Raw genomic sequence first — 23,895 nt, forward strand, 5'->3', positions numbered from 1 at the left:
GTAGTAGTTGGTTTTCTTTGTCCAAGATTATTAAGATGACTTTGTATGTAGGTTTATGTATTTCTACGTTCTACTTATGTTGTATGCAAAATATGTTAAGTTAACAACTTTAGTTAACTACTGTTGTCTACTGTTGTTCTTATTGTCACTATCATGTCGTTTTACTTTCATTTACCACTCCCCTCCCATTGCTTCGACTATACTAATATTGGCCGTACAAGAATTCTGTCAGTATCCCACTGTCATTACTATCTTATGGAGACTATTATCATTTTAAGTTAATTAAATTATATGTATGTAGTTGTTTTTGTTAATTTTATTTCTAGCTTTAAGACTGAAATAAATTCTCATATAGTGGAAGGTGATTTAACGAAATTATTGCTTATATCCGGTTTCCTTTTCTTCCTTATTAGCAAATAAGTTTAATTTTTAGATTTATGACATTATAATTCTCTCCGACCTTTCATCTTCTATCGATTATTCTTCATAAACTAAGTTCAAGCGTAGTGAAGAAAGTTTGCATAAATGATTTCTTTCTTTTAATATTCTTGTTTTTTTATAAGGTTAAGGCTATGGTTAGGGCGTGTTTAAGCGAAACATGCTATTAACGGAAAAAAATCATAATAAAAATGAATACGGGATCAATACCGGAATGAACTGCACTCTTCTCCTCGTCAATCTGAAGACTGGAGCGAGGATCAGATTAAAGCAATAGGCCAGGGAGCCCATATATGCTTACAGTCTTGCTGCACGATTTAAAAGAAGAAGAATGAAAAAAATATTCAACTAAAGGAACTCAGTCCACAGAGAGTTTTGATCAGCGACTTCTTCAGGTAAAAATGATAAACAAATGGGAAATACCAGACCACATAATGTTTGAATTCGATGGTTTTGACCTTCTTCTACATAAAATAACTCTTTTTCCTTTAATATCATTAATTTACTCAGCGCTAATCATGGAGCGCTCAAAATTCTTCTTCTTCCAAATTGGTAACTTTCGTTGTTTATTTGAAGACCACCAGACACGTTAAGAGGCTAATGGTGATGCTGCTCCATCATATTCTAATTGTCAGTTTTGGTTGTAACGGTCTAAATGCGGCGACGCGAGTTGACTGAAAATGCCATTTTTTGGCCACTTGTTGCAAGAGTTGTCCAGGATACACTGTTGCAGCTCGAAAGAGTAGTTCTGCTACATCCAGCGTACTCACCAGACATGCTGCCTCCTCTTTACCACTTGTTCAGATCAGTACGGCATGGCTTGGCTGGCACGCGGATCCACGAAATTGAGGAAAATGGGTCGTTGCGTGGATCGCTGCCAAATCCATATAAGTTCCTTCGACATGATATCGCCATATTGCCAATAATATTGTAAAATGTTGTAGCAAATGATGGAAACTATTTTTATTTTATTTTATTTATTATATATATTATATTTATTATATATATATATTATTTATCATATGAATTATATAACTTTCCATAACAAATGCCTTTTTCAAATGAAAAAGTGATCGAAATCTTTGCAAACGTCTAATAATTATCATTAGACATTACGCAATAATTAACTAAAATTATAATCTACTACTTTAGAATCACGCTGGTGCAGATTTTGAGTGAAGCAAAGTTTTCATAGAATATTCTTCACTTTAGGTAGAAATTTGCTTATTGCAAAAAATCAACAAATACTAACAAATTTTGCTGGATCGACAGCATCAATATTGCTCATGTTAAACATTTTACATATGTGTTAGTTTCTATACAAGTGTATCTTGCAACATATGGATGATGGCTTAGTTAAAACTCTCTTCTGTGCGTTTGCGGTTTTTGTGGTAAATTCGAACAATGGGTTATGCTTAGCAATGTTGTGATTGATAGAACAAACGAAGCAGATAAGCAAATCAATCCAAAGGAAAGATTGTTAAAGCAGGTATAAGTGAGCGAATGCATATGTAACTAATATTCTTGGTCTATGTATACATTTACTTAAGACAACATGTGACTTTCATAACAAAACGTAACCGGTAAACATTTCGAATTCACTGCATTTCATAATTGTGGCTGAGAAGAGAAGTTTCGTAAAGGTAGAAATATTATGGAAAATGAAAATTTTAAATGAACTTATAATTCATAAGAAATATTATTAATACCTTTTACTATTTTTATTGTTTATATACAATTTAAATTTTGGAAAAATTGTCTTATCTACTGTAGAGTTTAAATTTTCATTGTCAAAACCTAATAAATCAATTTATTTATTTATTTTTATTTTTTGCTTCATATTAATTAACTTTGGTAAATGCAAACTAAAATACAGGACTAATATAAAAAATTTGTTAAGCCACTTTATGCCAGTTTTTTCATATCTGAATTTTTTTTCTGCTTGCGTTATAAAAAATTTAATGAAAATAATTTATTATTTTAAAATTATGTTTAGATAAGTGTTTCTCGTCGCGTAACAATAACCTTTTCTCACGAAAATATTATTTTTTCATTAAAAGATCTCCGCTATTTATTATTATTATTATTATACTTTTTGTTATTATTATACCGTTAGACTTTATCTTCGTTTTCCTTTCATGATTTTTCTTCTACTTTTATTGCCGTATTTCGTCATTTTTGGTATGGGAAAGATAAGAACATTTTATTTGTTCTCCTTATACCCGAGTTTGCTTGCTATGCTCAGGTTTTGACAATTTGCTACCAAAGCAACTTAGCCAGTAAGTGACTCTTAAGTGCTTATTATTAAAAGCTTAAGTGGCGCATCAAGTTAATTGAAGTTATTTTACACCCTTTTGACGTTAAAAGGAAAAAAAAAAAAAGAAGCAAACTTTCTTTCATTTTCTTATTCTGTCTTTTATTATTAATTTTTTATAAATTGTTTATGCTGCAAAGAAAAAAGAAAAAAAAAAAACTTCAATACTTAACGCTAATTTTTTTAACTGATTTTATGGCTTTGTTAAAACATATTTCATTCCTTCCTTTGAGACTGAACCGCTTTTATGGGTTGTGGTAACATTGGCCTTTGATATGCTTACGTTTATGGTTGGCTTTTTGTATCGGTCAAGCATTTAAATTCATTTAAAAGCATTTCATATTCCTTTAGCATGGTTTCAATTTCATTTACAGATTTGTTCGTCAGATCAACTGAATTCGTTTACATTTTTTATGAAAAATTTGGGTTAATTACGTGAATAAAATTGAGAAAATTTGTTATGAGTCATTTTTCGCAAGAGCTTTGTTTCTTTGAATTTTCAAGTAAACATAAAAAGGAAGTAAAATAAATTGAAAGCTTTTAAGCTTAATAGAATAAACGAATGAAATAATGTTTTAAAACTGGAAAGAGCATTGCTAGAACGATAATATATTGAATAAAAACAAAAATTTTATTTAAAACTCACTCAACACTGTTTGAAAGAGAGAAAATCTCTTCGACTTAGTTGGCGCCAAACTCTTAGTGTATGCAACTTTTGATACTTTTGATAATTTTGCCATGTTACGGATCCCGTCGCCGACGGATAGGAACGGCAGTTGCGCCCGTCACACGATCATTTTGAAACCAAACTCACCCGAAGTTAGAACGCGTGAATGACGTTCTGCTCCAGCCAACATTTAGACATGGCCATACGTGCTCACCACATTAGTTTAAATTTTTGCACAAAGTCCTTATAGACCCCTTGTAAAGATAGCCCGATAAAAAAGGACGCAAATAGTTGATTGAAATTCGTCATTACAGCTTGCATTCCCCATGAGTAGGTTGGGTCTTCTTCTTACAGATTACAACAGACAGCATTGTTTAAGACCAATCCGTCCCCCTTGCCTAGATTCTCGCGGTGTCATCAAGCTTTGGTGCTGTGTGCTTTGTCAGTAGTACATCAACATTATGAAATGTCAAAGCCAGGTTAAGTTTTTTCGAAAGACATTTAATTATTCGCTTATCGATAATAATGTTTTGGCAAACTTGTGTAAACTGTTTTCATAAAAGAAGTAAGTTAAGCTTGTCTTTGAACGAATACTTCGTACTCATCATCACATCACCTTGAAAGTAGATAAAAAAAAAATTCATTCACAAAAATGTACATTTTCAGTGCATTTGCACAAGTTTTGAAAATGCATCGATATCGACTTCCCAGCGTATATAAAGTGAACGGATGCTTATGACAGCTGCAATAACCTGAAAAAAGTTTCGATTAATATTTGAAGAAAGCGTTTTTTTTTGAAATAAACAATTCCCTTATTTTGTGAACAAGGTATTATTTATATTTAATAAAATTGATAAATATACACATATGGTAGTATATAAGCGTTGAATAATTGTTCTTGTTCTATGTCATTTGTTTTATGTTAGATGAAGTTTTCAGTTGCATATAATAATGAATAGTATAAAGTGAAAAAATGGTCACCAGAACAAAAACCCATTTTGGAAAAATCAAAAAAGACAGAAAATCAATTGACAGATACAAGCTCTACAATATAAGTACATATCCTAATGCTTAATCTAAATTAGAAAGTTTTTGACGAGTCTGTTACGTGATTGGAGTCTTTCTTGCGGCGTTGAGCGTGGTTAAGCGTCCATTTGGCTCTCGAAATTTTAAAGAAAGTCTTTTTTTTATTTATTATCTTATAGCACGATATGTAAAGAATATTTTCATTTTGATCAGAGTAAGGCTTTAGGCAAGAGAATCTTTGAAAATGCTTTACATTTACTTCAAGCTTGAATCTCTTTTTTCTCAAAACGCTATACGGTTTCCCAAAAAAGAATTTGCTCACTTCTTCTGGCAAGGATTACTAATGCTTGGTGGAAGGCTGTTTTCTTCCTTTCATAACATATTTAAAAGGATTTTCCTCAAAGTTGAAGTTTTTTAATCGTACAACCTTAAAAAGAACTCGTAAAATTCACATTCCGTTTGCTCACATGTCCCTTTGTCTTTCTGCCTATCGGCCCAGTATCTATGTAACATTTTTCCATGCAGGTTGAATGTGAGCCATCCAGGATATGCTTAAATCTTAGCTCAAATAAGAGAATGGAAAAATTTAAGCATTTATAAAGGGAGGAGAGCCTTCTCTTGCCAAAGGCTGTCGATATCTTGAATTTTGGATATGTCGCGGCCAGTTGTTGTCCTCCCTTTTAGAAACCATAACAAAAACTGAAAGATGCTCTGCATATAAAGATAAGCAAAATAAAGCAAGCGATGACAACTTACTTGATTTTCACTAGACGTTGCTAGACGTGCTTAGGTAGTTTCCAAAAACATCCGCTAATTCATTCGTATAAGTTCTTTATGTGGGAGTTTTTTTGATAAATTGCAAAGCTATAATACCTTATCTTCCTTTGCACAACAAGCAAACATATTTTGTAAAATTTCTTGATACGTTCTTCTGCATACAAATGTAGGTTATCCGTGTGGTGATCATAATAGTTGTACGAAAAGGGCAAAACAAATACCGAAACTCGCTGAAAGATAGATTTTAGAAAGGGTGAGAGATCAAATAACTTGCTTTTAAGAGACTCAATTAAATCTGGGGCACTCTTATACCAAAGGTTTGTATTTAACCAATCTAACCATTCAGTTATGTGCCTTGCATTTGTTCGCTTAATATATGAATGAGTTGTTGCAATTAAGTGAAATATTTTTATAAAAAGCCTTACCTTATTATATCTTTGTTCTTTTTTGTTTTAGGTCAGTCGAGCATATGCACATTTATAAAGTGTAAATTAAAAGTTTAATCCCTTTTTAATAAACGTTACTAATATTTCAATCAGCGCAATTGGTTTTGTCGTTTATTAGTATCAAACGCTGTATGCGGTTGTATTTAAATAGTGTGAAAATGGTAATAATAATTTTTGTTTTTTTTTGTTTTGTGTTTTCTCTCAGCGAACATTTATGTTCACTTTACGGTTTATATACATGTCATTCGCACAATTATACAGACATAGCATCTTTAATACGTAATGCTTTTAATGTATTCTTAATTGACCTCATTCACCTAACCGCATCAAAAATAAGTAATGACAGTGCATTTTCGCAGGGAAAGTGAACAGCAAAACAATATTGATATCCTTTTTGAAATTCTTATAAATATTTAAACATACAAAAGCATGAATTGCTTATACGGTTGTATGGGTGAATAACTACGGTTTGGGGAATTCATATGCAGTTTATCGTCTTTGTTTATTATCCTCCTATCTCTTCTTAGACTTATATTGCAACTCCCTGAGTAAAGGGAGGCTTTTAATGTGTTACTTCCTTCAGATTAACTTTTTGATATCTTATATTTAATACATGTTGACATATTGTTTTGCTGTTCGTGTCCGTGGGTTTCTGAGCTAATTGATTTTAGCAATTTAATGCTTACGGTTATCAATACTTATTACATATGTGATTAAAAACAAAAATGTAATTTTTTATGAAGAGAAACTATTCGGAATTAATTGTAGTGGGTAATAGCACGGAAACATCGCCAACAAGATAATGTTTGTTTGGAAACTTTAAACAAAAGCATTAACTCGTGTCTAGGCGTTGGAAGGCTTACAAGTTTTCTTTTTTATATTCTGCTTAACTTATGGTGATGGATAGTTTACTAAGATTTTGCTGATGTAAACAATGCTCAGAAGGATTTGAAATAGGCCTGGTCGAACTAAGGTTGTCTGTCCGTTTGTCCGTGTGTCCATCTTGTTTTCTTTTGTTCAACCAACAGAGTACAATTTTTGAGATATTTTGATGACCCTTGGGGTGCACTATCGTGTTTTGTCCCAAGGGCAAATGAAAATCATTCACGTCGAACCACTTTTCGGCCACTTCCCGTATAACGCCTTGTTTTGAAAAGTTATTATATGACTAATTAATATATATTATATTATATATATATATATATATATATATATATATAAACTACAAATTTTTTACTTGTTTTCTATTATACTATGGTATCTTATCATTTCGGCTGAAGCGATAACGAGAAAAAAATCTCGATTGCCAACAATTAATGCGCATAAAGGGCATTATGCCGAATATTTGTCAGCAGGGAAGGTATAGCGTTCCATCACCACAATGCCACAGTACACATGTGTTTTATGTTTCGTCAAAAGCTGTAAGAGTGACGCTGAGAGAAGGATCAAGCATTTTTCCCCTTCCGAACATTCGTTGTTTCATTCTTTGCAGCGCTTTCTTAAGTGTATAAAGGTGACTTTGCGTCGAGAGAGACTTGGAAAAATGACCATCGCGACCATTGAGTTATTAGTCGAAATTCTTTTCCTAAGTAACTTAATACTGTTAATGGAATCGATCGATATAATAAAAGCCGGATACCTTTTACGTGCTACATACGTTCGCATAAATTTAATATACCCTGTGCCACAAGTGGTGTAGAGACCACTTTCGTGTTCCTTAAGTTTTTTGTAAACTCTTGCTTCTTCTTTTCTAAAGTAAATCTTTAAATCATCTTAGCAAGTCTTAAACACTTTAAACACTGGTCTTTTGTACTTTCTTATTAAGTCTATTATTTTCTTATCTTATTAATATTTTCTAAAGGTTCTTAAATGCTTACATTTAACTATAAATACGTATAAATATGCACATATTAAATATAATTATCACATAGGAGTGAGTCGTGCACATCTGCTTGCATGTAGTAAACGCCCTTTTTATCACACATACTCAAACCCTAAAATATATTTATTCAAGTCATACATGCCATATAATTAATTTCATTGCCTCATACTGGTGGTCTCTGCATAAAAGAGACCTAATAGCTACTCTTTTCAGTAATAAATTCATATTCATGTAAATATTCATGTAAATGTGAGTCAAATTATGAGTTTATGTTTAGACAACTACTTGTCAGTCCTTCTCTGTCTGTCTGTCTGTCTGTCTGTCTGTCTGTCTGTCTGTATATGTGTCGATTAAATTGTCTTTATACATATATAAATGTTATAAATATATTAACCCTAAATGTTAGCGAAATTTTATAGTAATCGATTCTCCCCCTCTATACACCTTCTCTATTACAACACATACAATTATAACAATGACTTTATTGTACCTTTATATGCATGTAATGTACCTAAAGCATTTTGCAAATTGTTTTGTTTTTGCTTCTTGAACATTTTCATTTATTTCTATTGAAAGCATATCAATAAGTATGAAAATATTCTTATAATCATTTTGTCATACTTTTAATTTTCTACCATTGTTGACTTTGAATATTTCAATTTATTATTTACGTAAATGTATATAATAATTGATTTTATATTTTATTTTTCTTTTTCCCTTTAACTTTCTATTGATTTATGATTTGCTTTTTTTGTTGTTGTAGAGAGTATTACATAGAATTTCATTTCGTGTTCGTTTAGTTAGTTGTATTTATTTAATATACTTTTATGGAAAAATTAGTGTATTGTGTAAATATAAATGATTTGTTGTTTGATTGGATTTTGATTTTATTTATTTTTTTATTGACTTTAAATTAAATCGTATTTATACGAACGTGTAATTATGTTTGATCAGGTGCGCATACGCTTCAATTTAAAAGTGTAAGTGTATACGGTTTTTTTTTTTAAATTGAATTAAATTTTATATTAAAATGCAAAGAAGAGAAAGTAATGAGAACGAATTTTGTGTATTCATCTTATATAGGGGAAGAAAGTATATATATATTTCTATTACAATTATACACAATGCTGTTTTGTGCAATAAGATCCAAAATATTGATAGCATTTCTTTGATACGGTATATTTTAACGGTGTTCTCCTGATGCGTCTATTTACGTAAGGACTGTCGTTTGCGAAACTTAACTTTCTTCGACTTGTGATGAATGAGATAATATTATGCAGCTATCGTGCTCAATAATCTTAATCGAATCGATATATCATGTCACTTCGTTGCTAAATTAATTTAATGAAGACAATCGATGGTTACTTTACCAATTATCAACGGCAAACTGATAATAAAACCGTCCTTTGGCTTACGATCAAATTTAAAGATATCCAAGCATTAACCAGTTAACTGCCTATGGCGATTATACGCGCCATCATCCCTCTATCTCATGTTACGCAAACTCGGTGTTTAACAACTATACGAGTATGTCGCTCAAGATGTCCACACAGTTAACTAACAGCATACATACAATATGAAGTAAGCCTCTCGAGGACAACGACGTGATCGAGTTTGAAACTTAATCTAAAGACCTGCGCCAACTTGCACACACTAAATCAAGAACTCAGATATCTATTTAAAATGCTTTCACAGTGGGAGCTCCCATAAAGTGTGTACCAATGGGTAGAGAAATGGAAATTGAGATATAATTAACATTTATTGATTGATTGAGCAGTTACTTAGATTAATTATGATTTCCGCTCACTGTCAAACTATCAATTAATTAAAGAAATATAAAAAAAGAGCAAGAACAGTGTGAAGCTATCTCTTTGCCTTCTATTAAATATTTCGCTTCAATTGTTTTCGCGGTATCAGTACGCAATTGTCTATTGAGTGTTTTTGTAAACAAAACAAAATTCATGTAAGTGTTATTGAGTTTCGATCACTTAAGTCTGTTTAATGAACCCAGCTATATAGAAAAGGTCGCACATCTACCTTAAAAGAACCAGACATCATTTAAATGCTGGAAACCTTTCTTTATATGTTAAAGAAATCGAACTTTTTACTGATGTGAAGGTAGCCAACCAAAATAGTCCATATATTTTGTGGCTCGTGTCTTTGTTAAGTATGCTTGTTTGTTTAATGCTTGCTAAGTCACAAAATAAATATTTAAATTAAAAAACTTGTAGGAAGCATCCACACATAAGACAAACTAAGTTCTTTGCCAATTCCATATCCAAAATCTTGGACTATGATGGGTATTTTCCTCAGAAAAATATGGCCGCTTACATACACGTTTAGGCCCTTGATGAAAAGTTTGCTTCTATGCTTCTATGTGGAACGAACATATGAGTCGCGCTGTGTTATCGCGTGAATGAATGAAGAATTGCGTGAGGCAACATAGTCCGGAGTATTCTGTAGTCGTTTTTTATTTACATCTTCACGAAATTTCCTATATACCTTCTAATTTCGATTATAATCAATAGGGAAAATTGACTTCCGTCCGTCCTTCTTTCTTTTTTTGTTTAATATTTAAAAAAAGAATAAAGGAAAACGTCCTGTCGATAGCTAATAATAGCGGGCGAGGTGAATTTTTTAAATCAATACATTATCTCTTAGAACAAGAAGAGTTTGTCGCCTTCGATGATAATGGTTCTAGTGCATGGAGTGAGATAATGGGTAGCAACAGAATTGAGATGAGCGAGAAGAGAAATGAATCAAATAAAATTAATTGCCATTAAATCGTCATTGCATTGTTTATGGCGCTAGAAATCATTTCATTTTTATCGCTTTTAATGTTAACACATTTGCAATTAACGCGAAAATTATGTGTTACACTTGTATAACCAGTGTAATGTCACCCCAATGTTTCACGTATTTCTGTACTTGTCATGAAAATGTTTAACACGTAACTTTCATTTATATTAAAATCGCCTTAATAAGATGATAAGTAAACTTCTTTCTAAACAACTTTTCGTCCATAAAGATATAAATATATATAACAGATTAAAGGCGATAAATGCTTGCCTTTCATTTCGAAAATGTAGCAGTCGAGTAAGCGCATATTCTTTAAAAAACTTTCTTGCTTGTGTTATTCTTAATTATTTTGCTCATCGAAACATTAGAGAGAAGTTGATCATATACTGGACTATTGAAAAATTACGAATCGATTTTAAGTGTCCGTGAAGCGATTTGGCTGCGATATGTTATATGAACGCTTATAATCGGCATAGAAAGTCTCAGGTCAAATTTGAAAATAGTCGAGACCCAGGCTTAGTCACAGCCACAACATACAATGATACGATTCACTAGTTTTTAATGAGTACCTCAAGCTTTAGAAATCGGCTTTATTATTCTTTTGTGCAAGCGTCCAAAAGAGTGCTACAGACAACGTCAACAATTATAGGGCGATTGAATAGGTCAATGTTCTACATGAATCATTGGAATTCATTAATGTTTATAAGACATATACCGGGAATAACTGCGGCGTGGTGTTATCATCATGTCAACATGGTTTCATTAAAGGCAGAGCAACATATCCACTAATTTGTTGGAGCTTGCATGTACCATTTCTCGGGCCTTTGCTGATCATAAACAGATGGATGTGATTTATACAAATTTCTCAAAAGCCTTTGATTTGAGGATTAATTGTGAATCTTTAATCATGGTCAACATAGTCCCTTTGGGAATTTGCATGGGAGCTGTAATTTTCCAATATTTTTACTTGTCGTAATCAATTGTTTAATTCTAATTAGGTTTAGCTTTCGAATTCAGTCTTTCTTTCAAGATCAAGTCCGTTTTACATTTTATTAAGAGTTGGGCAAAAGGATTCAGTGGCCCGGATGTCTGCAAACCTATTTAGGTTACCCTTGTTCGTCGAGTTTAAAGAATATTCGAGGCAATTTGTCACATTGAACAACTAGAGCCGGTTTAGAGAAATTTGCTTCTTCTTGCTTTACATGTCTTGCTTCGGGATTTCACTAGAATTCTCCCGCCGTACGAAAACAGACTTATCCTGATGCGGTTATCATCATTGCTTAAAAGACGGGAAATGATCAGAGTAATTTGATTTTTGTTCAGTTTATTCCTCTTACCTTTTAAACTTCGCCTACGTTAAGGTTCTAAATCAGTTTTCATAACATTGTACTCCTTTACGATCTTTTCACTCATTTTATCTTTAATTACCTGCGGAGTAGTCCGTTCAATTTTCTATCTAGGCTTTTAAGCTGTAATATAACCGCTTTAATCAGTTTGTTTGTATAAAGAAAATATTTACAAATTAGAAATGTAGAATTTGTATTGATATTGGTTTGTAATATAATTATGGCTAATGAAATATTTAAATAAACGCTCGAAGGTTAAAATTATGTGCTTTTTATTATTATTATCATTGTTGTGATTACTATTACGCATTTTTCTTCTTATGGAGTTTAAGCTTAAAGTTAATTTAGTTTTATTTAATTTTATTTATTTAAAATTTACTTATCCTATCGGCTGAAATTTTCTTTCTGCAACCGAACTGAAAATATATAAACACATAGTCCAATCGTTATAGGAATCCAAAAAAATCCGATATGACGTTAATAATTTAGATGTAGTTCACGTACCACGTTAAGATATTTGAAAAAATAAAAAAAATAAATTATAACGATTTAATGACGCATAACGTAGAGCTGCGGAGGTAATCACCAACCGGCTCATTTACACATTAACAGAATCACGAATTTCAAAGATGTGAAAATTATTTCACACAATGGATTTCAAGGGCTTTTCCCTTATATAGAGTGCGCTTAGTATAGATTGTTACAGAACACTGCGCACTTATCAATCGTTCTCTCACTCTATTTATAGCTCAAGGGAAGCAAGCTATTACAATTCAGCTCTCTACATATTATTGAGCCAAGTCTATATGACACTGTGAAGGCAACGAAAAATAAAAAATTTCGCCCTTCAAGTAATCTGTTTGTAAAGATGGAAGAAGAAATAAAGACATTATGCTCAGCTGTGGTCAATACCACCTTTCTCCTAAAAAGAGAAACACAAAAAATGGATTTTCGTCCTCTGTATTGATGAGTGAACATTTTTATCGCTTTCTGTTTCAAGATTTAAACAATGAGCTTTTGACAACAAAGGTGTGCTGAGTTTATGTCGGGAGAAATGGACAGACGAACCAGTCGACATACCGAGATGAATTCACTGTTTCATACTGGTCAAGAGTATATACAATTTGTAAGGTCTCTGAGTTTTCCTGCTGTATGCTGGAGACTTTTTGACGAATAGGTTCAAATTCAAGGGGCCCCAATGTTGGATTAATCCGGCTGATTTGCTGCTTTTTTTTATAGGTACCATGCAACATGCATGCAAATGTTTGTCATTGTATATAGTCTGGTTTACAAGCAGTGAGCGAAAATCACTTGTTTTTTATGTTTTTAAAAGCACAGGTGGTCTCACGTTACCTCTTACTTTATGTCTGTTCTTTTACCGATTGGTCCATTTTCAACGCCAACTTGCTTACAAGAGCTTCCGTTATTTTTTTTCATTTCTGCGGGGAGAATGTTTACCCCAGATAATGCGTAGACAGACAGATCGGCTTTAACCGATTCAAAATTTGATGCTAATCAAGAATGTCTACACTTTATCAAGTCCCCTCCTGGGGACTGCAAGCATTTTGGCAAAATGAATTTATTTCCATTCCTCGGCAGTGGATACGAAAATGTATAAGCTATACATACTTACGGATGTTGTTAACTGGACTTTCCAAGAGTGCTCGATTTACTTCCCTATAACGTTACGAATTGCTTTATACAAAATAATCGGGTTTTCTAACAACCAAAAAAAGATGTTAAACATACTTTTAGTTTGACTTTCTTTTTATATCTGTCACATAGTGTATAAAAGTGGAGAGAAGTTTTCTCGTCCGTTGACTCTCCCACTCTAACCGGACAAATAAATTTACAGACTAAATAAAGTCTTCATTGAAGCACTTGCTAATTCGCTTTATTGAAAATCATACCGCAACCCGAGATTTTAACCCATGAAATCCTTAGCCTGCTACAACTAACTGCAATTTTAAATAAATTTTTACAAAGAAAAATTTTCTTTAATATTTCTTTCATTTTGAATATTTTTACAGATTAAGCCCTCGGCCAATTCAAGCAAAGAAAATTTAAGGGCGCTTTGATATCGAGTTCACAATATCTGCTTATGTAAGTATATTTTAGCTGTTTTCATGCGGTATTACAAAACATACAAAAATATTTACGAAAGCGGCGTGTTTTGAAAGTAAACTAATGTGAGAATATATTCATGTGATGCTTGAGATAATTACGCTTGAAATTTAGACGGCACTTTAGTGAAATTGACATCAATTGAGCCGCGCAATCTAAACATTAAATATTTACAAATACTACCAAACAGATGATGCCGCTGCACATTATAAAAACAAATTTTTTCTTAAATAAAAGGACAAAAACCTTAAGACATTAAAAAAAAAAGTTTTCCGGGAAATCAAACATGTTTCTTCTCTTCAGTTTTCCCTAGATTTTTCCTGATAAAATTTTCAAGGGGAAAGCCTGAAAAAAAAAACTTAAGGTAGAATGGTCATAATTTCTTTACGTTTATTCCTATGAATGGGGAAGGGGCGAGGAAAAAGTGAAGAGAGGAAGAAACACAAAAATTTGCTTCATCCCTGTAAGCAAACTCTTCAGCATCGCGTTTCACTTGCCGCCAAATGCCAATAAGTCATATATATGTGCACATGTATATGTGTAGTCAGGCTGAGTTGCGTGAATGACAACTGAATGCCTTTGCTTAGCTTTTGACGATGATGGGTGATGATGCCGACGATAATTCTTCAGTTTGTACCTGAAATTGATACATAAGTAAGGGGATGAGTGATTAACTTCCTTAACGGTACGAGGGTTAAAATTGTATACGTCTGTCTGCTCTTTTCATAAACATAATAAATATTATGCATAGATAGATATATTTCAATGATGTGTGTACTTATGTGTATCTAAATAAGCTTTAGGTTATATAAGAATTTCTCCCTTTCCCTTTACGCCATTTTTTTTTTTTTTTTTTTCTTTGCTTATCTAAACGTGTCGTTAATGTCCCGAAGTTGCGGTTTTACATATTTTATAAGCAATTACATTTTCCAGCTTTTAGCATTTCTCCTGTCACGACTATATATGTTCTTCTCATACTATTTTTCATTTCATGTAACAATTTAAAAAGTGTGAGTTTATTTATACAATTCTTGCAGATGCGTGCTCACTGACAGTTAAGCCTTCTTTTTTCAACGTTTTATTTGATGATTTTATATGTGGAACTTGTAACTTTAAACATTTTTATTTCAAGTGTGTTTAATGCCCATTAAAAGAGGTAAAATGAAAAAAAAAAAAAAAAATACGAATACAGAAGTTTCGAATGAAGTGATGAATTGTTCCTAACGTGAATGCAAAGTATTGATGAATGTAAATGAAGTAGAAAAAAGAAAAGTCAAAAAAAAAAACAAGAAACTTATGCTCGGCTATGACTGAATCTTTTGTCCCCATCATCGTCATCCTAAAAAAAAAAAAACGATAAATGAAAGGAAAGGCCAAGTTTCTCTATTAGAAGGGCGTGGCTAATTGTTTCTACATTTGTCAAATAGAAATGGAAATTTTTGTCGTGAGTGCGCTGTAGTTTATGGGTAATGAGCAAAAGACACGGAAGCCAATGTGTTGCATTGTACACGTGGCCTTTGACTGGTTTTCATATTCGTTTGATAAATTTTATATCTCCATTTGTGCAACCGGGGGAATGTTTTTCATATGTACTAAACGGGCGGACGGATGAACAGACGGATGCGTCCAAGAGGTAGTTTAGACCTCTTATCTGCAAAAATAAACAGTTTTTTTTATTTTTCAAACTTGAGGTATTCTCAGTATACACGGAACTGTTAGTGTTCTATTCGACCGATTTAGGCCGTTTTCATTACCAACCTGCGTGCGAAAGTGTCCAATGTTTTTGCTAAACTTCATTTTGATGCCCCGAAATACATTTTTGAGAGGCATTACATAGGCGGACAGACAGAAAGGCTGAAACATGCTTAGACTTCCAGGCTGATGAAGACTCTATATACCTTGTGGCATCTCTGAAATTTTCTTCTCGATGTTGCAAACGCTTTGACAAAATGAATATACTACTTATCCTTCGGTGGGGAATGGCATAAAGAACTTTAGCATAAACAATCAGTACAACATTCGCTCTGTAAAAGGTTCAGCGGAAAGCTATTGAAAATTTTTCGAAACAAATACCAATCACAGTAGATATTTTGAAAAAAATTCAGGAAAATAATTATATAAATGAAGTATTTCCAATCACATTTACACTGAACAGATGTGACATAAGGCTTAGCAACAAAGTTGTAATCAACGATGTCTTTATTGATAAGAGAGAATTACTATGATGCGAACTATTGATGACGATAAACTATAAAGAACTATAAAGACGAATGACTGAGCTTATGAAAAGTTTGATGATTACCAATGGAAGTAAGTCTGCGACGAAGGCCCCAAATCCACCGTAAAGGTAAGACCACTAAAAATCAATCAATATAATTTAAGCCTGTCACATACTAGAAAAAGATATTTTTGTTTTTATCAAACTTTTACAATTGTCGGCCGTAGCTTGACTTGTGCAATAGTTTCGTTCGGACAGAGATCGGTTTTCTTAAAAAAAGAATAATTATTGCAAACTGTGATTTAATAATTATCTGAAAGTTAAATTAACTTCAATTCGTTCATTGCTGAAGACATTGTTGATAACGCATAATATGAGGTAAAGGAAAGCTGGCGATTAACTCAAACTAGAGTCGCAACGATCTCACACGTATACGTACATAAGATTCTACTGATAAAATAAGTATTGATTACTTCGAAACAGGTGGGAGTTTCTGAATGACAGGTAAACCATTTTCAACAGAATTTTTTTGATTTCACTTATTGATTGCGAACTATAGATAAAACTTGGATTTACCAATCCGCACACTGGACTCAGTTCGTTTTTGAATAGACAAGATGGACAAATCGTCTGAAACGATTATCGTAAGTACTTTGAGATGGGAAAGGAATTTTTTTGATTAAACTGAGTAAACTGATAATACAATGACACGAGACCTTTTAGATCGGTTGAATAAAATTAAATTCATAAAAACGGACTTGATTGGCCAAAGAAAAATTCATCTCTCATCAGGACAATTCGCCACTTCACAAAGCTCTTTCGGCAATGACAAAATTCAAGGACTTAATATTCTTCGCAATACTAAAACATCTATCCTATTAATCGGATAGTGGCAGACGTAGAGGCAATTGTAAATTTCAAATATATCTCTCTGGCAATGCCTTCATGTCAATTTAGAATACTTTGCATATGACTATTGTTACACATGTATTGGAATAAAAAGAATGAAAACTACTAACCACTGGATTAGCCTAACGCAGGTGGTTAATGCATACGGTACATAAGAGTAAACATCAATTCTTTCTAGAATACCATTCTTACTTAATCAATAGTAATAAAACTGATACGGCATCAAGCAGAAGGTGTGCCACAGAATCAAACACACCTTTTCAAAATTTTAGCCTTGGAGTTATCATTTTAGTGCAAAATTCAACAAATTGAAAATTATTAAATTAATCAAAATTCAAAGCAAAAAACACAGTCTTGAAAATGATTTTTCTACCCTTTATGTAAAAATCTTAAAATAGATTAAAAATTGAATTATATATATATATTTATATATATATTCATTTTTGAAAGAAGTTCAGTTGTAGAAAAGTTTTCCAATTTCTTTTTGATCAATTTTTCTTCTTTTTAAAATCAACATGTTCTACTGACGACTTGCTTACTTTAAATCAACAACTTTAACCCAAAACTTGAACTTTAATAGAAACTTCTTTTCAAATATCAGTCACAGACGTAAGAGTTATTTAACAAAAAAAAAAAAAAATTATCATATTTTAATTATACAACTTTTCCAAACATTTTCATTTAACTCCATTTTATTCACTTTTTATTTAGCGTCATTTCTTCCCCTTTCTTCGCAAAGAAAACTTAAATACACGAACACGACTCTCTCACATTTATGAGTTTGTTGTTTCACTCCCTGTGTAAATGTAAATGTTAAACTTAACTTTAATTAGTTCAAATGTACACATGTCTGCGTAAGGAAAAGAATATAAAAAATAAAAAAAAAAAAACGAGAAATGATGTTAAAGAAATGTAGAACTATATGGCACGATGACAACAAATTACCAGACATATAATTATAGAACGATAGATAGATAGATAGATACGCTTTCAAGTAATGCACAAGCATATGAAATGCTATACTTTAGCAATTAATTTCAACATAGAAAATTAAGTTACTATACTAACAAGGCTGCAAAGGCCTGCAGCTATAGATCTCTATATACCTTAAGGAGACCCATATGCTATGCGGTGAATGTCGTGCGAAGCGAAGCGAACACAACAAAAACGACTGTACGCCTGAGGAGTTTTGTTTTTAACATTCAGTACATTTACTTTATATGACGAGGCATTTGAAAAGTTTGACTGGAATAAAACGAGCAGAAAAGCTTGCGTGTTTGTGTTCAGTTATTCAAACTTATGATGGCATTTATTATCAATACTGCAAGTGTTAGTTAAATCTCCTTCCTTTTAAAGTTATATACTACCATAGATTATATAGAAAGACTTTCAAAACTGTCCAGTTTTGAAACTGAACGATTTTTAATAAAATTAAAAGTAAAAAGCAAAAAAAATTAAAAAAAAATAAAAAAAATTCATTTAGATTAGAGTTTTGTAAGATGAAGAAGAGAAGCTGAAGCGGTTCGAATAAAATCATTGGAATCAATGAACAGTAAATTAAATCGCTTATCTCTTCTTCTATGGCATTAAAATTCATTATTGCCTTTAATCATAAATCATATTTAATTGAGTTGTTTTTACGGTGCGCAACATTAAATACTTTATCCTGTAAAAGTTAAGAAATTATTTCTTATTGCTAACCAGTATGACATATATACACATTACGCTCCTGAATATGTCTGTTTAATAATTTGTAATTGTTTTACTTGATGCGGTGCGGTTGAAAACGAAAAGTTTCCCTTGAATAACGGAAAGGGTGCGTTTGCTTGACTCGACGTTAAGTAATTCATAATGCATGTTAGCAACTAATAAGGGTTAGAGGGATGGATACAAATTGTTTTGGTAAAATATTTGCTTAAGCGTTACAATATGAGCATTTAATTAGCTAACATTACGTTGATTATGTTATTCGCATTAAGTTAATGTGTAAACACGTTGCGTTTCAGGGCGGCAGCGATGTGAATAAAGCCTTTAATCTTTCAGTTAGTTATTCGACGATTTAAAGCGAAGTAAGCACCTATCTCACATATACATATGTATGTATGCATAAATGTATATATATATATATATATATATATATGTGTATATGCACACATACATATATACATACAATATGTATGTATAAACCATTTATATATATATATATATATATTCTTCTCTTTCGTTATAATCATAAATCACATTTTATGTTGTTTTACAACAAAAGTAAATTCAATTTTATCTCCCACATGTCCTGAGCATATGTTTAACTTAAACTTTGTTTTTTTCTTCTCTTTGATTTTCTTGCTTCATATTCTTCATGCAGAGATTGACAATGTTGTTGACAATGTGTATAGTATTTCATATTTTTCATCTTTTTTTTTCTTTCTTTTGGCATATGTTTAAGAAATATATTGTAATAGAAAAAACATTCTTGGCAAATATGTATTTATATAATAATTTATATGCAAATATGCGTTAGGTATGGCTGCTCATAAATTCTCTTTGCCAACAATAACAAGTAGAAGTAATAGAGTAGTGTAAGAGATATGTTTTTATTCTGAATATAGATTTGTTCTGCAAACGGTCCTTATTGTTTGCTTTTAGGCGCTAAAATGAAAATGCTACCTACGTACATATGTATTTCTTTCAGATCAAACGTTAGAAGGAAATCATGTTGGGTCGTATCGTAAATGTATGGAAAATGCACTCAGTATATATATGAAATATATATGCAACGATTGAAAAGAAAAATTAGAAAGATATTTCATTTAATTCGAATCGAAGCTCTTAACACCACCCATAGCCAACTTATTTTTAAGAGGAAAAACGGAAAAGAAATCAACGAAGAAGACATAGCTGTTCTAGGAAACTTAGCTGTACTCTAGTGGCAATTTAATTTTGCGGATGAACATTAAAGAGGAAAAATGGACCGATTATTATGGGGCGGGCCGGTTTATACATACATATCGTTACTGAATAAACTCGATGGCTGTCGATTATCGATTCGCTATATTGAATAGTGAAGTTGACCTAGTTTTCTTACTATCGAATAAAAAAAATATTGATTGTGAAATTGTTGTTGAATAACACACTCAACCCTTAAATATATATTGTTGCCAATTGTCTACATTCCCATTTTACTTAATACTCAAAGTAAATCTTTGAAAAAATTTAAATAAAAAAAAAAATTAAATATAAAAAACACTATCCAAAGTGTGCTGCACACAAAGAGTTACGCAAGAGATCGCAATTAAATCATTACTATCACTATTAAATTACGACCGGGTGTAAACGATGTCGACAGCTATAAATCACTTCCAGATTTTTAACGTCACTCAATAAGGAATACCTTCAAAGCAAATTGATAAAGCTTTGAGATCATAACCTTCATTGCGACAAATACGCAACACACTTACAAATAGAGACTTGCAATCAAGAATGCGTATGTGGTTTGTGGTGTTTCATATGCCCATTCCTAGCCGTTACAAGTATATGATCAACGTATATCATTATAGCCTATTGTAGATGAAAAATCTATGCACTTCTTCTATTTATTGACAAGAATACGCTTACATAATACTCGAAAATGTAAGCATAAATTAACCACAGAGATTCCAAGTGAGATAATGTACGGCATATATATACTGTATATATATGTGCATGATATAAAATTGCTTTTTAAAAATGAACACTTAAAAAATTTGAATTTCAAAGCTTCATTGATAACTGACTAATTTTGCAGTTAAGATTTAGAAACAGACGGCAATTTGGACTTATTTGACTTTTCGCAGAAATGTACTCAATACGTCATTCAACAAATTTTTTTTTTACAATGAAATTTTGATCATAGATGGTCTGGAAATCGAAATTTGATTTTTTTTTTTTCGATTTCTAGAAATGAGGGATATAAAAACTGCGGCCACAGCCGTGTTATGAGGCTGTTATTTGACTCAGCGGATACAAAGCTACATGATAGCTTAAAATCTTTTTGTTCCACCTTGAAAATTTTTGCAAATGTCAAAGAGATAAGGCACAACAAGGACGTTAGCGCAGTGGTGACGTGGCTTGTGTTGACGCACGTTATGCCCTCCTTTTTTTTCATCAAAAAAACATCTCCAGGAAACCTTGGCAATGTCGGCGGGTGCCACTCAATCCATTCCGCCGTCAGTTCGCGCTGCCTTTTGTTTGTCATTTTATTATTGCAAACATAGTTTATGTCTAATTTCTTTTTCTTTTTAAAAATTAAAGTTTTTATTACTCACTTCTTTTCATTTTATTTTTCCACAAATAATTTTTTTTTATACTCAAATTCAATCGATCGTAAAAATTGACGTAAAATTCCAAAAGAAAATGTAAAAGCAAAAAAAGCTCCATCACAATCCAGTTGTAAACTATAAAAACCGTGACGGGTAACGAAATAATGTAGACAGCTGTCAACATAGCCGTTCGCAAATCATAATGACAAGGACGAAACACCTTGGGCGAAATTGTAAATCATAGTAATAAAGACTTTTCAAAGACTTCAATTCGGCCGCATTTCTAACGGATAGTAGTATTGCGTCACAAAAAGTTATCTGCTGCATTCACCAGAAAATGAAAAAGTAGGTTTCGCTTATTATATTACGTTTGAAAAAGTGATGCTTACTTCGGTCGTACACCAATCGATCAACCTTTCTCGATTCAAACTCGAAAGTGGCTGACCATCCTATTGCTGAGCTACATATTAAATATTCTGCATTCCGAATACGTGAATTCGTTTTTAATGAGAGCATCTTTCATACCTTCCTTGTAAACTAATTAAGGAGTTAGTGCAAAGTGTTAATTAATGTTTAAATATAACAAAAAAATATATTTTTCGAATGATAAAAAATTGCAGAAAAAAAAAAATTTTTTTTTTTCAAGCTTTTCGTAAATAAATACTTAACCTCTTAAGGGACGATTTCTTTATAATAAAAAAAATTAGCTTTTTTTATATTAGAAGAGACTTACCAACAAAAGCAACAAAAGTCGGGGAAACAATGAAAATTGACAAAAACAGTTTCCGTTGTAAGTTATGAGTGAATTGTTTTTATACATTCCTGGTATACGGGTTCTCTTTACATTTCTCACAAATTTAACGTTTCCGTCTTGGACCATTTTTCTCGCGACGTCTTCAATAGCTTTTAAGTTCCTTTTTTTGGGATAATGTCCTACCATGGGGCCTGATTTCAGAATCAACGGTAATTCAGCTTTTGAATTTTTTAAGTGGTTGTTCACATACAGCTACAAGTCTACCTCATCTTTTGACTCTCTTCTTTCCCTCACAGTGATAGCTATTAGCGCTTTAAACCACGAGAGACGTAGTAATGGTTTGTCGATTGAAAAGAATTCTTGAGTTAACAACAGATGCATTTCTATGGTAAAATTTTTGACATTCTGCAAAGTGAGAATAGCATGCCATCGTCCGATCAGACATATCGATATCTCTTATATATTTATTACATTGTTATAGGGAAAGATTTTGCTATTGATATGTATTTATTCTACCGTCCCATCTTTGTACATTATTCTTAAGTTCCGTACCCGCATAAGAAAGCATCACGTGAATGATATTGTCACACCATCTTAGAAGTGCAATATTTTCAGACGATGTGGCAAGAGAAATTGATCCTTGCTCGCGTTTTCGTAAATCCTTTTCTGCAACTGCTAGGACGCCCAGATATTTTATTTTTTCTTATAGCGTCCATGACGAGTGGGTTTATTGTCTTTAGATGTTTTACTAATGGTATTTAAAGGAATAGATTATCTAAAAATAGTTTAGGGTTTCCGTTCCGTAAACTTTCACATAGTCACAGCACTGTATCCTCAATGATACCAATTAATAGTTTTGCTAGACCTTGAACATATCACAAATTTTGCCTGAAATTCTGTTGCCGTCGAGGCATTTGCAAAAGGACTTTTATGAGAATATCCTCATAACTGTTTGGTATTTTACTGGTGTTTTTCTAGTGGAGGTGTCTCTTTATTTCTTCTAAAATAGTGGGTAGTCGAAGTGAAATATCTGACGATCAATGCAATCTATAACTTGGATATTGTATAAATGCCATTATAATATTAATCGCATGCAATTATTCTTTTCGGAAACATTTATGTTGAATGAAAGCTTTTCGCAATAAATGTCGTCTGAAACAGTTTCTTGTGAAGTAAGCATAAAATAAGATCGTTGGTAAATATAAATCCGCTTGTATTCGCTAACTTACCCATAGGGCTTATACGAAATGTTAAATTTTACTTAAAATTGTATTCAAGTAAAAGCACAATTCCGAACGATAATTATGCACTTGCATGTACGTTTGTAAACTTATTATAAAATGTAAAGTAACTGCGAATCTCTTCTTACAATTTGTAAATATTATTACAATTACGTATAATTTAAAGTGTTAAATATTAAAAGTGCGAAATATTATCGCTTTATTCAAATAACCGTACAGCGTTGACCGCCAAAAATTTACTTTACTTTTTTTGTATATCTAAATCTCGTAAATTCCGTTATCAGCGCAGTCAATGCAAAGCACAACATTTTTACTTCTCTTATTGAGGCATTTTGCAGCGAATAATCTAATTTCCAGATTTTTAAAGTTATAATTACAAAAAACTGAGTGTCCACATATGCGCCCAAAGGCTTGTTGAGGTTAAAGATCAATTTTTACTTTTGTGCCTTTGCTTTTATTTTTTCGACACCAAAATATCAAATTTTATACTTTTCACTCAGTAAATGAAAATGTCCTTTCCTGCTATCAAAGATTATATGATTTCCTATTTAATTAACTTACTTCACCACTTAAGTTGTAATTTTTCTTCCGCCACTTAAATTTCTGCCTAAAATGAAATATTTTATATATCGCACGCAATATTTTGATATAAAATA

At 32.0% G+C, this 23,895-nt stretch overlaps 1 long non-coding RNA gene across 2 annotated transcripts in view; it reads left to right on the plus strand.

Annotated features, from left to right (window-relative positions):
• Positions 1-23,895, plus strand: part of LOC119634212 — a 195,893-nt gene that overhangs the window by 161,086 nt on the left and 10,912 nt on the right. For both annotated transcript variants that reach the window (XR_005246935.1, XR_005246934.1), the window contains one exon: positions 13,726-13,798. This is a non-coding gene — a long non-coding RNA (uncharacterized LOC119634212). The remainder of the gene's footprint in view (positions 1-13,725; positions 13,799-23,895) is intronic.

The sequence above is a fragment of the Glossina fuscipes genome, unplaced genomic scaffold (assembly GCF_014805625.2).
Source record: "Glossina fuscipes isolate IAEA_lab_2018 unplaced genomic scaffold, Yale_Gfus_2 2, whole genome shotgun sequence".
Taxonomy (NCBI): Eukaryota; Metazoa; Arthropoda; class Insecta; order Diptera; family Glossinidae; genus Glossina; species Glossina fuscipes.